The sequence below is a fragment of the Cryptomeria japonica genome, chromosome 5, assembly GCF_030272615.1.
Source record: "Cryptomeria japonica chromosome 5, Sugi_1.0, whole genome shotgun sequence".
NCBI lineage: Eukaryota > Viridiplantae > Streptophyta > Pinopsida > Cupressales > Cupressaceae > Cryptomeria > Cryptomeria japonica.
Window position 1 is genome coordinate 393,253,895 of NC_081409.1, and position 17,840 is coordinate 393,271,734.

Here is a 17,840-nt window from a genome sequence, read left to right on the forward strand (position 1 = left end):
CCCCAAGTCCCTTACCAATAGGACCTTTTGATCAAATGGTGGAATATGTCATGTGTGGGTGTTTGAACATGTTTGAATTGGTATTTACATTAAATTAGACCTCTTTGGTCTATGCTTACAATCCCTTTGTATCTTTTGTTCTTAGTGACCTAGGAAATAAGGCTACAAGCAATTAGGCCTCTGTTTGGGATTTTTCCTCTTTATCTACCAATCTCTCCAAACAACCCCTTGAAAAAATATTATATTCAGGTACCCTTTTTGACCCTCTAAAGGATTTCAAATTTTTGCATCTAGGTTTTGAGTGCAAGTGTTCAAACCCTACCATGCATATTTTAGCCTAGTTAGTCGATATAGGGGTTTTAGGTCTCAAAACCTTCACCAGTCAAATGGGAATGAAGTTAGGGATTTTGGAGAGGGTCTACACATGTCTAAGGGTCCCCTCCATGCAATTTTTGACCACCATTTTGTCCACTTCTCCAAGGATTCATTCAATCCTTCACTACATAGACTTGTCACATGGGTAATGTCAAGTCTAGGGAATCACTACAAAAGTGAAAGGTGAGATATTCTACTTCCAAGACCAATAAAATCATCTATTATACATGGTAATCCAACATTCCCTAGGTTTTTAGACAATTCCCATTGAGGAATCTTGAATGGTGGCACCTTTTGCATCCAAACCCTGATTTTTGGGGTTTCTTCTAGGCAACGAGAAAGAAAACTCAATTACTCCTCAACCACAAAGCTTCAAGACCTCAAAACTACATCAAATTGATGAATACTAAGAGGGGGGGGTGAATTGGTATACCAAAAAATACTAAACTCAAACACTTAAACAGTTTAGCAGTAAACTGATATAACAGATTTACTAACAAACTGGTTAAAACAAATGCAAACCAAACAACAAATAAGGCATTTACCCACATGAGCACATTCAGCATAAAACAAGAGATTTTGACGTGGAAACCTAAATGGGAAAAACCACAATGAGATGAAACTGCCAAGTAACTATCTGCAGAATAGTAACCAAACCAGTTAAGGTCATATAATGTTCTTCACCAGAATAGATCATGTTAGGAATCTCAATCTCCGTTAGGAGATAAGTCCGATTAAAGACTACCTTGTGAGAAGATTTCAGATCCATAGTTGTGAACCACCTTGTTAGAGGATTTACAAAGGCTTTTCCAGGCCTACCCGGTTAAGGGTTTCAGACTTGTCGAAGATGTGAGTAATCAACAAGTGAGTGCTCTAAATACTAGCATAGTATGCTTGGTTAGATCCTTGATAGCTCATTGTTAATGTACATTTAGCATTACTTTAGTCTTCATTATCTCCACACTCTGATTCTTCACATAGACCTAGTCTTTTTCTGTGATCGCACATACAAAAACCTCATCAACCACCTAAAAACCCTAGCTTCACCTAAAACCCTAGACATGATATCCTTATAAGGAATTTGATTTCATGTCGGTCCAATAGGATTACATTGCAAGTTCCTAAGTTCACTACATCTGGACACATTTGGTAACACGACACAAAATCACCGCCAAAGTGTCGGTGGATGATAACTCATCACAAAAATACCAGTTGGTAACTCATCACAGAGTAATACCGGTTCATACATTTACTGATTACCGGTTCACACATTTTACCAATTACTGGTTTGTCAAAATGAAGACTGGGAAAAATGATAACAACCACTTTGTTCCTTCATACTACTTTGGGATCCTCGAACTGCTTGATTCTTCATACCGCTTGAGATCGGTAAACACTTTCTGTAAAACACTGATAGTCTAAAGACTATAATACATAATACTAGTTGGAACAAATATCGGTTGAGCATAACTCATACATAAAAAAAGTGATCTCAAAGCAAGTTTGTGTCCATCAATGACAATCACAACATCATCATCAAAAAATGCCAACAATCTCCCCCTTTGGCATTGATGGAAACACTTAGGAAAGTTTTGACATCTAAGTGTTTTACAACAAAAAAAATATGCCATAATCAAAATTACTCCCCCTAAGCATATACACTATCCCTTTTGCAGAAAATACAATGTATACTACTCCCTTAAAGAGATAACATGAAAGTATTCATAGCATACATAGCATTCATCAAAATTTTAAATACAAAATACTACTCCCCCTTTGCCAACAATGACAAAGTATTGCAGAATCACCCCTTGTTTCTCATTATCATTAATATAATAAATGTTTATGATAATAATGAGTGAAACTTATCAAAAACTGATTTAAAATATCGCATGAAGGTCTTCATGGATAAAGACCATGATTCAAGTAATGAGGTAGCCACCTCACTTTTTGTTTGCATCTGGGATACCTATTCTTCCATGGCATCAATGGTGCTCATCTCTTGAGTGACCATTAAGGCATCCAGATTGAGATAGCATTTCTGAAGTATTTGCAGTCTGGGTAGTAGAACCAGTTGAAGTTCCTGCAAATCTCTGGTCTGCTTGTTGATCTCCAACTCTATTCTAGCGGACTAGATCTGAAACCAATGAACAATTCGCCCATATGTAGTAAAGGAATCATAGGGTGTTTTGAAGGTGCTTATAAATGCCTGCAAATCAGATTGCAGTTTTTCATTTTGTGCAAGCACATCATCACAAAATAGATGGGGTTGGCTTATCTTACTGAGCAACAGTTTTCCCTCATCCATAGCATCTCTTATATCCTTCTATTCTTTCTAAAGTTCAGACTGAAGCTCATTTAGTTTCTTCACTAAGGCAGTGTTTAGTGCCTTTTGATGCTTTTTCTGTGCATTGGCTTTAGCCACCTCTTCCAGGCATTGTACCTGGTTATTACTACTTATTAAGTTGTCATTAGTTTTATATCCAAAGTCATTCTATATACTCTAGTCGATTACGACTACCAAAACATTCAGTCGGTATGCACAGAGCAGTCGGTTATAAAAGAAAGTAGTCACAGAGACCAGTATACACCGAGCTATCTACCAAGTAACATTCCATGTCTACCGAGCATAAACAATGATACATCGAGTGAATCATGTTACCAGATTCATTGAACCTAGACACACATGTGGAAACATGTTACAAGATCGAGGAACATAGAACCGTTATCACATTGGAAATTACACTTAAAGATTGTGTATGATTTTGAGGTCATCTATCCAATGAAATATTTTGTATGGTTATTCATTTGATAAATCATGTTTGTAAGATCATAGCAATGAACCAGATCACCGACATAAGAGATCTATTTATACAGCATAGATTGAGATCAAATATATATAGAGAGAGAGGTGTATGAAGCAAGACATGTGTGACATATAAGAAAGCACTAAGTGTTATGACTGTTACAGAGACACAGAGGTCACCAAGAAGCATTTCAGAGAACAGTCAAGGTATAGAGTAAACAAAAGGGTTTATCGAGTTATTCTATGGGTTATCGAGGTATGATATAAGCAAGGTAATCTCATTTTTAGCACATAGAATCTGCTATAACATTCCAGATGTAAAGTTGCAGATATTTGTAAAGATTTTATTGTAATATTTTGAAGTTGTAAGAGAAACCTTTAACAGGGTAAAAGACTCTAACAAAGTCTATAAATTGTAAAGCCTTTAACTAGGTGCAACATTTAGAATAAGTATTGTAAAATCCTTTAGTAAGGTAGATCTAATGATCTTGATACTCCTAACAGGGTAAGCTATCAGAAATAGCTGAACATGTAGCTCTGAGCAACCTTTATTATTGTAGTAGTGAAGTTGTGGGTGCCATCCCCAGTGCAGTTTTTCTCTCTAACCAAGATTTTCTGTGTAACCAAAATATATGTGTTATGGAGTGAATCATGTATGATTGTTATTTATTTGTTTTAGCTTTATGTTATGTTACAACGGCTTTTGGTTTATGCATATCAGTGAAGATATTTTTGAAGAAAGGATTTGTAGTACTGATTCACTCCTCCCCTCTTAGTACATTAGCTTTCCATATTGGGCCTAACAATTGGTATCAGAGCTTGAATCTTGGAAAAGGGTTTAACAACCTAAAGAAAAAGATCTTATCAATGGAAGGCTATAAAAAATCTCGGAGAATTGTGTATTTGCAAGAAGAGTTGGATCATGCTAATCAAGTGATTGTAGACATGAAAAGACAAATGAAAAAATCATTGAAAGTTAGAAGGAGATTATCTGATGATTTGCAGGACTCTCAAGAGTTAGTGGAACAAATTGAAACATTATCTGAGAACAGTATATCTAAAGAGACTGAAGAAATTATTGGAGAACTGAAAGAAAAGAACAAAGCACTAACTGCTCAACTAAAAGCAATGAAAAGAGGACATGAACATTTCAGCACACGGATGACTGAGAATATTGATGCATTGAGGATAGTTGAAGATAAAGTAAGAGATCTAGAAAGAGAAAAACAATAGCTTGAAGCATTAGTATCTGAAAAGAATGATGAAATCACAAGGTTGACTAGGATTCAAAAAAATATGTCGGATCAATTGGGCTATGCACATCATGAAGCAAATCTGAAAGATGATGAGAATCAAGCATTGAAATTTAAAGTATCAAGGTTGACCGATGAACTTGAAACAGAGAAGAAATCCAAAGAAACACTGAAGAAGAGTTATGAAGCATCAAAGATGTTGAATGATCAACTAAATACAAGAAGACCCAACAAAGAAGCAGGACTCGGTTACAAAGGAAAAGACTCTACCGAGAAGGGAATCCACACTACCGAGAGAGGAGAATCATCAAAGCAAGCTGGAAACAAGAAGAAAAACAAAGGAAAGAAGCCTATTTGCAAATACTGTGGAAATCAAGGTCATACTGCTAACTTGTGCCAATTCAGAAAAGGTAAGCAACCGAATGTCACTAGGTCTAATGGTTATTGTCACAATTGCAACAAATATGGTCACACATCTAACCAATATAGGACAAAGTCTACTAGCAATTATAAGAAGGCAAAATTCAAAGGGTTTTGTAAAAACTGCAATAGATATGGACATAGTACCAAGAAGTGTTCGTTTAAGTAGAAGAACTATATGTGGTTTGCACACCGAACAAATACTAGAGGCTACCAAACTCACATAGATCCTTACCGACAATATTCTGCAGTGCCATGGGATTAAAATACAAGGATATGGTGTAATCTTGTGGAAGATATGGACATATAAGTGCCAACTCCTTTATAAGGTTTGAAATGAACAACCAAAGATCGTGGAGAAATCCTGGTATGGCATGTTTTCATTGTCACAAAGTTAAAAACATGGCTACAGATTGCAGAGATCATCCTAGAGGAGTCATTGAGGAAATAAAAGACAAATTACAAATGATTTGGAGAAAGAAGGAAATTGTGTCAAATGAAGAAAGCACCTTACTTACCGAGTTAGGTGCACCTATTCCAAATTAATCGGTAAAGGTATGAAGGGACTGCATTCTTTCAAAGGTTAAATCTTAAGAGTTCCTATTCTATCATGTACTTAATTCAAAAATCTGCATAGCTAAAGATGCATTAGGAAATTTGAAATTTTATCAAGTCTTTTGGAGGCCTATCTAGTCGGTGAATACAGGAAATCTGGCTACTCGATAAAAGCATAAAAAGGAAAGGTAAATTGGTTTAAGGGAACCGAGTGCATTTAATGTCTTTTGACCTAACTACATGAAGCCCGATAAGGTATATTGTGTACTTAAAAGCCTTTATGTGGTCATTTTTCACTCACCAAGTTTTCAAGAAAGCAGAGCAAAGCGATTCAAAGGCGATCAAACCACCTCCCGAGCAAATTTCAAGGTATTTACATATCAATCTCAAGCATTTCTAAGAACTAGTTTACCGATCACATCAATTGTGAATATCTATTTTACATTTGCTAAGTGGGAAGCGTCTGTCATTTCAAAGACTTCAAACCCTAAAAATCTTTTGTTAAGTGACTATCCAAAATCTACAATGGCCCCTAAGATCCCGAATCCCATTGTTGTTGATAACATTGAAAAGCCCTCACTGAAATAATCTTTAACTCCCAAAGTAGCTTCTGAACTGGATGATAAAACTACATTTTCACTCATTTCGGATAGGGTTTTATTAGTCGAGGATGTGAGATTCTTCACTAAGTGTCGAGTTGAGGAACTAGATCATGTTGAGATCAAAGACACATATGATGAATTGTGTACCGATGGTAAAATGGATAGAAAATATGAACACATCAAAATCAAGGGATTGACCGAAGCCCTAACCTATCCCTGTGTATTCAAACCCTAGTGGGTCAAGTTTGTTCAGAGCAGAGTTCATGATGATTTCATGTGGTTAGCAGAGCAACCATTCAAAATCACCAAGGAAATCATTCATTTGATCACTGGTTACCCTATTTTTGATCATGCTCGAGCTCAAAAAATGATATCTCAGAAGGAATTGATCACTCTAACCAGAGTTGAATCTAATTGCAGAGGATTGAAACTGAACAATGTGACAGATGCAGAGCTAAAATTTACCATTAGAGTAATAGGTTATTGGTTCTTCCAATCAGCAAGGGAAAATAGAGTACCCTGTGCAACAGTCGACTTAGCATATAAAATTATGGAGAAAGGCATGAAAATTGGTTTATGTGAGGTATTGTTGAAAAACCTATTTGAGAATTTCAATACCATAAGGAAGCCAAAGAAGAACAACTCGGCTAACACTCTAAAGTTTGGATTACTTCTAGTATGCATGTTTTTCTATTTTGAGAAATTCTTTCCATCAGTCGGTAATGTAGTTTGGGAGCTACACCGACCAATCACCCATCAAATCAATGACTTCATCAAGAAGCTAGGTGATAATTTTAATGATATTATGGATGATTATTTCAGCAAGTTTCAAGGAAAGATGCATAACAAGTACCGGATCCCACCCCAGTTAGTAGAGAAATACAAGGATGAGATATGTTTTGAAGTAGACACTAATTACTACTATGTTAATGTTGTGGAACCGAGATCTCAATCTTTGCCACCTATGGGTTATGAGATTGATTTTGACATCGCACAACAATAGATAGATGCTTTTTTTACATTACCAAGGCATGCTACCAAGCTGAGGTATGGAACATATGAAGAAGTAAAGGAAAAAGTAAAAATGAGCATTGTAGTACCCAAGGCTACAAGAAGGCAACATAAATGATCAAGGCATTAACAGAGAAATTTTGAGAAGGTTCTTCCTCCACACCTATCAAGGGCACCATAGTAATCACCGAGGAGGAATCTAAAGCCCAAGAGGCAACTATAACACTGAGCACCGAGTTGCCTAAAGGAAAAGTTTTGAAAATAAAGAAATAGGATACATCAAAGGTATCACCGACTCCTTCAGTCAAGTGCCCAAACAAAAGATCATCTCCAACATCACTGAGTAAGAAACCAAAGAATGTTACCACACCCAAGGTAACAAAAACTTACAAGAAATCTACTCAGAGACTCATTTTGACTAAAGAGTCCAGTGACACTGAATCCGAAGATGCAAGCAAATCAGATTGTCAAGAGTAAAAAGGTAAATGTACATAGTGTTGACAATTTTTGTACTAATCTGAAGCAATATGGTGGATTTGGAGCATTCAAATATGTTAAGTATGAATCCAGATCTAATGATGAAAAGAGACAAATAGAAGAAGTTGTCATCTGCACACTATTGAAATTCTGATTGGTCCCATTGGAAGTATCTAAATCTCTTCCAAATGAATTATATTTGCATATTGACAATAGGTGGAAGTATGCCATGGACTTAGAAAAATAGATGAGAGAAAGAAGTCTAGTACATCTTTTCCCAAACATGATGGTAGATGAGATGACCGAACATCTAAAAAACTACCACACAAAATTCCTAGTCATGCAAAGAGCCTTGAAATTGATGAATGGCCTTTACTTGGATGTAGAGAATGAGACCAAAGAAAAATGGTAGGAAATATTTTGAATCAAGAATGTTGGTGAGCAAGCTGAAGTTGAAATAGTTGATGTCACCGAGCAAGATCCTGATATCACCGAGCAAGACCCTGCTGACACTATACAAGTTGATGAGGATATCATGGACACCGAGGCACCAGAACAAGAAATGATAGAAGGGAATGCTTATGCCCAGCTTGTATCCAGTGAATCAGTTTTGGAGCAAGTTCAGCCCTATCCTCTGGTCACTCAACCTACTTCAACCGAGGCCCGTCAAGACACTGAGCAAGGAACAAAGGGTCACAAGTCTATAGAAGGAGAAACTACTTCTCAAGACACTAAAGAACAGACCTCTCAACCTTGATCTAGCACTGAAAATGTTACAACCGAGACACCAAGCTTAGAGACACCAAAGGACACTACAGAGGCTAAAGAAACTGACCAAAGTGTTGCCTCTACCGAGAAACCTACCAAGGGTCAACAAGCCTCCCAAGCCATTTTTTTAGTTAAACTAATGAAAGGTAAAGAAAAGAAGATGAAAAAGCATAGTTTCACATTAGATTTGTCAAAACCAATAGTGTTGCCCAATGTTCATATATCCAAATTAAAAGGGAAAGCACTCATTGAATTCGGTGAACTATGCAAAGCGAAAGCTGAACAAGAGAAGCAAATGGCTATTCAAAAGAAAAATAAAGTACTTCAGAAGGTGAAAGCACTCTTAACCAATATGCTACCTAAAGCAATAGTGACAAAAGATGCCGCCATCCACATTCAACTAGATGAACTCCTAACCAAGATAGAGACATCTAGAGTAGATGCATCTGAATATTCGAGCAAGTTAAAAGATAAGGAGTTCACTGCTAAAATGATTGAAGAGGTATAGAAAGCTATTGCTATTGGCAAAGTTAAACTTGTTAAATTTGTTGCTAAGTTGTCCCCTGAACTCAAGCACATTCTTTATTTATTTTAGAAACTCTATACATTCTCTTTATTCATTAAAGATATCAAAAATAAAACTAAAGTGATTGAGAAAGAGATCACCGATCTCTCAAATAAGTTGACCACTAAGCCAAATTCCATTCAGAATTTTTATACAAAGCTACAAAAGCTCATGGCTCAACAATTGGAACTCAGGAATGAAGAACACAAGATAAGGATGGACATAATGACTCTTTAGACATTATTCATTCCTCATCTTCCATCCGTCCAAGAGCAGATCAACAAAGCTACCTCCCTATCCACTCAACAAGAGGGAAGCACCTTAGATGGACTAATTTCACTGTTAGCTGACATTACAGCTTAGAATTCACTTATGGACAATGTCAAGGATGCCCTCTTTGCCACCCTTACCGATGCAAAGACAAAGTATAAATCAATTTTTGACCAGTTGCCACCACCGAATGGTAACTAATTTTTGATGTTTGTAAAAAAGGGGGAGTGAGTATAGCATCAATGTACCAAAGAGGGAAGTGTTGTATATAGGGGAAGTATACTAAGAAGTGATCACCAAACAGAACCAAGTATAGAACATTGATCACCAAGCATGCAAAATCAGAGTTTTGTATAGTATATTGATAAAGGGAGTATATCTGAAACATACCATTTTGTTGACTAATATATATACTGTCTGTCTAGTCAAATTTTGTAAGTATATAGATTTTTGAGTTATGACTTTGAAAGTAGTTTTGTCAAAAATCTCAACTAATGTCAAAAGGGGAGATTGTCACTACTTATTAAGTTACCATTAGTTTTATGTCCAAAGTCATTCTATATATTCTAGTCAGTTACGACTACCAAAACATTTAGTTGGTATGCACAGAGCAGTCAGTTATAGAAGAAAGTAGTCACAGAGCCCAGTATACATCAAGCTGTCTACCGAGTAGCACTCCATGTCTACCGAGCAGAAACAATGATACACAGAGTTGATATACACTGAGTGAATCGTGTTACCAGATTCATTGAACGTAGAAACATATGTGGAAATGTGTTACAAGATCAAGGAACATAGAACCGTTATCACATTGGAAATTGCACTTAAAGATTGCATATGATTTTGAGGTCATCTATCCAATGAAATATTTTGTATGGTTATTCATTCGATAAATCATGTTTGTAAGATCGAAGCAATGAACCAGATCACTGACATAAGAGATCTATTTATACAACATCAATTGAGATCAAATAGATATATATAGAGGTGTATGAAGCAAGACATGTGTGATACATAAGAAAGCACTGAGTGTTATGACTGTTACAGAGACATAGAGGTCACCAAGAAGCATTTTAGAGAACAGTCAAGGTACAAAGTAAACAAAAGGGTTTACCGAGTTATTCTATGGGTTACCGAGGTATGCTATAAGCAAGGTAATCTCATTTTGAGCACATAGAATCTGCTATAACATTCTAGATGTAAAGTTGTAGATATTTGTAAAGATTTTATTGTAATATTTTGAAGTTGTAAGAGAAACCTTTAACAAGGTAAAAGACTCTAACAAAGTCTATAAATTGTAAAGCATTTAACCAGGTGTAGCATTTAGAATAAGTGTTGTAAAATCCTTTAGCAAGGTAGATATAACGATCTTGATACTCCTAACAGGGTAAGCTATCAAAAATAGATGAACATGTAGCTCTAACCGAGCAACCTTTATTATTGCAGTAGTGAAGTTATGGGTGCCATCCCCACTACAGTTTTTCTCTCTAACCAAGAGTTTTTGTGTAACCAAAATATATGTGCTATGAAGTGAATCATGTATGATTGTTATTTTTTTTTTTAATCTTTATGTTATGTTACAACAGCTTTTGGTTTATGCATATCAGTGAAGTTATTTTTGAAGAAAGGATTTGTAGTACTGATTCACCCCTCCCCTCTCAATACATTAGCTTTCCATATTGGGCCTAACACTGGTCTTCCACAACTATACATAGAAGTTTTAGTTGGGCCAAAGAGGAATCGGTACTGGGGAGGTTTGTATCGGGAATCAAACTGGTAAGAGTTTCAACCGCATTTTGAAAAAAATCTTGCTCCTTTTTCTTCCTTAATGCTTCCAGTCACTCCTATGCAAGCTTAATGCTTTGGAGTAGCTCCAATTCATTTGCAGATTGGAGGTCAATGGGACTGGTAATGTTAGCCAATTTGGCTTGACTACTGGCTACCTTTGGTGTCTCCACATATGTACTCTTTGCCGCTTCCTTCTTCACTTCGGCTTTTTTCTTTTCCTGTTCTACCTTCTTTTGTTCCTCTACTTCTTTCTTTTTCTTCGCCTCATCCTTCTTCCTTTCTTCTTCCTTTTGCTTCTCTTCTTCTTTCTTCTTCTCCTCTTCATGTTTCCTCTTCTCCTCTACCTTTTTCCTCTTCTCCTCTTCCTTTTTCTTCTTCTCCTCTTCTTATTTTTTTTTCTCCTCTTCTCCTTGTTTCCTCTTCTCTTCCTCTTGATTCTTTTCTCTTTCTCCACTTGCACTTTATCAACCTTTTCTTTGTCCTATTTTTCCTTGTCCACTTTCTCTTTATCAGCCTTTTCCTTTTCTACATCTGGAGTGACATTTTCACCATCCAAAGCATCAACGTCAATTGTGTCCATCTGTTCAGTGACCGGTTCTCCTTCACTATCATATATCTCATTCGGTTTTTCAGTTTCCGGTTCTTGTTGAGCCTTCTTGTTGGCTTCAAACACTTGGTGCAACCTCAGAGTGGCTTTGGCATGTGAGTGTGTATCTTTTACCACTTCAGGAACTTTCCCTTCTAGTAACAAGAGTCTTCTTCTTCTCATGAAGAAGAGACCTTTGTATTTATCCATAACTTCATAGAGTTTTGAATTTGACACACCAGGAAAATATTGTGCAAAAATTTCTTCTCTTATTTCCTATTCCTTTTCTATGGCAATGCGCCATTTGTTATCTAAAGAATTGTATAAAGAATCCGGTGTCTCAGATCTAATATATGATGGCGACCGGTCATTAATACATAGGTACTAAATAACTTCCTGTTCAACTTCCTCTTTTTCATTATCATTAAAATCATAAAAATGATCTATTAAATCACTTAGCACTTTTCTCCTAATATTCTTGATAGTTATTTGACAATGTGTCAATAGTTTGTAAAAGGAAATGTCTATATTTACCAGTGCTGACAATGTCAGATCATTACTGGTTGTCTTTGTCTTCTTCCTCATTTGCCTAGTCTTTTTAGGCTACACTTCAAGTTCTATATCCTCAGAATTTGGTGAGGTGTTCTTAGTTTTCCACTTTCTTTCAAAGACCTTGGCGGGTGCAACTTCTGGTTTCTTCTTGGTCGGTGACCGCTTGGTCACTTTAGGACTTGTTGAAGTAATCAGTGTCAATATCGATGGCACTACCTTTCCCTTCTTTACTAAAGGTTCTTCAACCGGTGTTACCCTCTCCAAGTAGGTGTCCGTTCTCTTCTTCTTTGGATCAAGAGGTGAGGCAAGTAGGGTAGAGGCATACCCATCGAGCATATCATACATCACCTCATATCCCATGGGCTCAACCGCCTCCATTATGCACTCATCTACTCTAATGATAAAGCAGATGTCCTCTTCATATTTCTTGACAATATCACCAGATATTCTCATCCTCTGCCTAATCTTGCATCTAAATTCATCAAAGTATTTATTCAGGACTTTAGGATAACCAGTTCCCACCATTTGAAGACTTTCTCTGATTTTCTTGGTAACCGATTGGTCAGGAGACCATTGAATATCACTAACTCCCAGAAAATAGCCTTGAAAATAGAAAAACAAACCTACCAACAGTTGTCCAAATTTAAATCTTAAGGCATTGTCCTATTTGATAGACTTCAGGTTTACCAGAAGTTGCCTCTACATATAGGTGCATAGATCAAATGATGCATCTTCCATGATCATTCTATAGGCTGCATTCATTGTAGTTGCAGAGACAGATTTTATTTTGCTAGCATATGTCTGGTATCCGATCACCATGCAGGCATATTTAACCAAATCATCCTTGATGGTGTTAATGGTCATTCATTGTTGGTTGCTCATAGAACTGGTGAGCTTGGTCATTTCCATCTTAATGACTTTCCTTAGGGCTGGCACTTCTCCAACGTGACAGAAATCGGTGACGGCATGAATCGCTTCTGGTGTGATGTCATGTGTCCACTTAGATACATTTTGTCACCATGCACTTTGCTTAGGATGATGCGGATGTGATCTTCTATAAATTCTTCAAGAAAATAGATCGTATTGTGAAGTTTTTTTCTTTCTAGGATGATGTATTCTGGTTTGATCTTCTTGTCATTCCTGCAGAATAAACCTAACTAATAATGGATCACTAGGGATCCTAGGTCTTCTATTTTGCAATCAATATAATCAGAAATACCTTCCTCAACTATAACACCAACGGGTATCTGGGATTGGGCATTCTATTTCATCTTCCTTTGTATGAAATCCATTGAATCACTAGGTGCACTTGAACTGGAGTGTGATGCAGAAGCCATGATAAACAAAGAAACTCAAAAAATACCTTCGTGAATCAAGATTTAGGGCTTTGACACTGTGGCTAGCAACACACCACTTCAGTTGCTTGGAACACCGCATAGTGTCCTTCACTTGACTGATTGATACTATCTTTGGATTCTACTTCAAAGTTTTTGAAATTTCACTAAATCGTAAAACAAATTGCCTTTGGTCACTCTACACTTGAGAATTTCTTTGCTCGCAAATTGATAAGTGAAAATGACTTGAAAAATCCTTTTAAACAAATTCTTCACCTACCATAATAAATGCTCCACCATTAGGTTATAAACCCTAATTTTTCCTTTTACCATTTCTGGTCTTCTGTCAATTGATAGGTAACACATACCAGTTAAGGTCTTTTACCGATGTAAACCGGGGGTTCGAAACATTTCACTGATTTGTTCCCCCTAAGCTTTTCTAAAGCTTAGTTTGTCAGTTCAATGACTTCCACACTAGGTACGAAAACTGGTTCTTCTTGTGACACTTGTTCAGGTTTCTTCTTCCATGTTGTCTTCATATCTGCTTGAATAGTTTCAATAGTAATCTTTCCTTCCGGAATGACTAGTATATCATCTAATATGTTCTTTCTTATTCTGTAGGTTCTGGTAGGGTGTTCTGATTTGTTGCAATGATAGCATACCATTCCAAGTGTTCTCCATGGTCCATTGTTCATTCTACCATTCTTCTTTCTGCATGTTGCAATAGTGTGACTGCTACCATGGCAAATCAAATAGGTTGCTCTCCAACCGGTTGCCGCTTGATAGCCACCACCACCTGACTGATGGTCATAGGCATTATACCGGTTTAGATTCCGGTTCACAGAGGATTCAAGAAAAACTCCTTTACTCCTTTGAGGATATCTTCCAGTGTTGTGTATAACAGACCTGCATTCAAATGCTCTATGCCCAAACTTGTTGCATGCATAACAATTACCATTGAATCTATTGGATCTAGGCTTATTGTTTAGAAAGTAGGGAAAATTATTGTAAGCCTTATTTCTACATACATTGGAAGTGTGTCCTTCCTTGAGACAATTAAAGCAAACATGTTTGAACTTTTTCTTACCTTTATCCTTTGGTGTTGGTTGCTTCTTTGATGTTCCATCTTTTGTTCCAGAGGTCTCACCTTCCTCATAACCACAAAAACCAAGTCCAGTGGTATTTTTTACCAGTTTTTCTGATTCAAGCTTTTGTTCTAGCTTAATAGTACTCTTATTGAATTTGGCAAGTATTTCCTTTAACTCAGCGAGTTCTTTGGAAATAGCAGCATTGGATTCCTTCAAGGTTGCATTCTCAGAAATAGCCATGTTTAGTTCACCTTGCATTTCTTCTTTTTCCACTTTACTCTCTCAGAGATGAGCAGTAAGTGCACTGATTTCTTGCTCCAGCTTGGAGATCTCATGATCTTTGTCTTTTACCAGATCTTCAGCTTTCCTCCAGTTCTCAAGCTCTTGTCACATTTTGATAGTCAGTCCTTCTAGTTCCCTTCTCAGGTTGGCATTGGACTCATTCAATTTTTCAACTTCTTCAACTAGGGCTTCCATGTCTGCTTCATCAGAAGAACTATTTTTAATAAGCTCCATAAGTTTCTCAGCATGCTCTCTTCTCTTTGCTAGAGAGGCCTTATATTTGACTTTAAGTTCATCAAAGGCTTTCTCAGTCTAAGTGAGACGACGAGTAAGCTCCCTCATAGTGTATTCCCCCATATCTCCTTTCAAGTGGTTAAACTTATAGAAAGGTTGGCTCTAATACCAATTAATAAATACTAAGAGGGGGGGGGTGAATTAGTATACCAAAAAATACTAAACTCAAACACTTAAACACTTTAGCAGTAAACCGGTATAACAGATTTACTAACAAACCAGTTAAAACAAATGGAAACGAAACAACAAATAACACATTCACCCACAGGAGAACATTCACCATAACACATGAGATTTTGACATGGAAACCTAAATGGGAAAAACCATGGTAAGATAAAACTAACAAGTAACTATCTGCAGAATAGTAACCAGACCGGTTAAGGTCATACAATGTTCTTCACCAGAATAGATCCTATTAAGATTCTCAATCTTTGTTAGGAAATAAGTCCGATTAAAGACTACCTTGTGAGAGGATTTCAGATCCACAGTTGTGAACCACCTTGTTAGAGGATTTACAAAGGCTTTTCCAGGCCTACCCAGTTAAGGGTTTCAGACTTGTCGAAGATGTAAGTAATCAACAAGTGAGTGATCTAAATACTAGCACATTATGCTTGGTTAGATCCTTGATAGCTCATTGTTAATGCACATTTAGCATTACTTCAGTCTTCATTATCTCCACACTCTGATTCTTCGCACAGACCTAGTCTTCTTCTGTGATCGCACATACAAAAACCTCATCAACCACCTAAAAACCCTAGCTTCACCTAAAACCCTAGACACGATATCCTTATAAGGAATCTGATTTCATGTCGGTCCAATAGGATTACATTGCAAGTTCCTAGGTTTAGTGCATCTGGACACATTTGGTAACATGACACAAAATCACCACCAAAGTGTCGGTGGATGATAACTCATCACAAAAATACTGGTTGGTAACTCATCACAGAGTAATACCGGTTCATACATTTACTGATTTCCGGTTCACACATTTTACCAGTTACCGGTTTGTCAAAATGAAGACTGGGAAAAATGATAACAACCACTTTTTTCCTTCGTACCACTTTGGGATCCTTGAACCACTTGAGTCTTCATACCGCTTGGGTCTTCATACCACTTGAGATTGGTAAACACTTTTTGCAAAACACCGATAGTCTAAAGACTATAATACATAATACCAGTTGGAACAAATACTGGTTGAGCATAACTCATACATACAAAAAGTGATCTCAAAGCAAGTGTGTGTCCATCAATGATAGTCACAACATCATCATCAAAAATTCCAACAATCAAATAAAAGATGATTCACTGTTACAACCTATTCAAGACATTATCCCTTCTAGATGTCCATACAAATCTATACCAAAGCCAAGAACACAAGAAAATGCAGAAAAAATGACAATTTCAAAATTGTAGTAAGCATAAATTTCATTCAAAATCTCAATCTAAAATTTGGGAATCATTCCTCAAATTTAAATAAGGCCAAGGAATCCTTCTAACCACCTCCCAACGTACAAGTGCAACCAACTAGCCATTGGGTAACCACAACTCAATTTTTTTGCAAAATTGCCTATGACAACATAGCAACTTTGGACAAATTATTACATCACACACTTGCCTTCACACCAAAGGTTACAAATTGGACACACAACACCTTGAGGACCCCTAGACACCAAAAACATAAATAAAATTCCCATAAATGGCTTTTGACCAAGTACATACCTTGGAGCCTTAGGGCTTATTACATAGCATTAGTAGCATTGGACCTACCACATCCATTTAGGACCTACACAAGAAACCTTGAAGGCAACACATTATGTTGCACTCAAACACATGTTGAAAAGATGCTAGCACACCTTTGAGTGCCCCTACACCAGATTGTCAGAATATTGCCATTGATATCATTGATGTTTTTGGATCCAGCAACTTTGGTTCAACATATTCCGACATAAGCTTCACATGCAACACAATCTAACACATGCTTCAATATAAGGTTTGGCACTATTACTAGTCCAAAAATCATGTAAGTCTTTGGGATCATTATGTATATGTAGTGTCCACCCTTGACTTGACTTGATTTGACTTTTATTTCATGCATGATAGACTTATCTAGACTCGTTATGATGCCCAGAAATCATGTAAGGCTTTGGTATCATGATGTATATGTAGTGTCCACCCTTGACTTGACTTGATTTGACTTTTATTTCATGCATGATAGACTTATCCAGACTCTTTATAGTGCTTCTGATTATGATTCTATATGGGATTCAGATACTCATTGTGATGCTAGACATTATTGGACGTATGCTATTTTGATTATTTATATGGATGGTGACACTATCATTATTGATCATGTGATTTGATGGATATATGTGCTTGATGGATTCTATATGCTTACTATGTGATGGATTATTGATGATTTATATTGATAATGGATTTGATGCTATTACGTTCACACTAACCCCAGTTCATGATTACATATGATGAGTTGATTATGTGACATGTTCAATTGTTGTATGACTGACTTTGTGAGAGGGACGATGTCACATCACTCATTGTGATTCCCTATCACTTGTATGTTATGATATATGTATATATGTTGTATTGTTGCTTTGTGGTTGCAGGAATCGCAGGTACCAAACACTGACTTCACTTGGCTCCACAAGTCTGAGTGTGTCTTTAAATCCCAATGACATGTGGTCCGGAGATGACATGAGTTCCCCTCACATACTCTAGGTCTAGTTGTTCACTTTGAGTTGTTTGCATCCTGGCGTAATTTGCCATGTCAGTTAGTGAGTTGTGGCTTTGTGAGTATGC